This window comes from Merops nubicus, unplaced genomic scaffold, assembly GCF_000691845.1.
Source record: "Merops nubicus isolate BGI_N331 unplaced genomic scaffold, ASM69184v1 scaffold15368, whole genome shotgun sequence".
NCBI lineage: Eukaryota > Metazoa > Chordata > Aves > Coraciiformes > Meropidae > Merops > Merops nubicus.
This window is the reverse complement of record NW_008625237.1, coordinates 1-298: the sequence shown is the minus strand read 5'-3', so window position 1 is coordinate 298 and position 298 is coordinate 1.

Below are 298 nucleotides of genomic sequence, written 5' to 3'. Positions count from 1 at the left end.
GGGGGGCGAGCGGAGGCAGCCAGCTCCTCCCGCGGCAGCCAGCTCCTCCCTCGGCAGGCAGCGTGAGCTCCCCCGAACACGGGATGAGCGTGGCTGTGCCGGGCACAGCGCTGGCACCTCCACCCTCCGGCCCCGCGCCGCTCCCTCCAGCCCGGGCAAACCTCCCGAGCACCCCTGGAGGCCTCTCTGCCCCCCAGCAAACAGGCGCTCGAACCTAAACATCCCCTTCGCTACTGCAGCCGGGCTACGCGCCGCTGCCAGGCTTTCAGGCAACGTAGAGACAAAGGGGCGGGAGGGA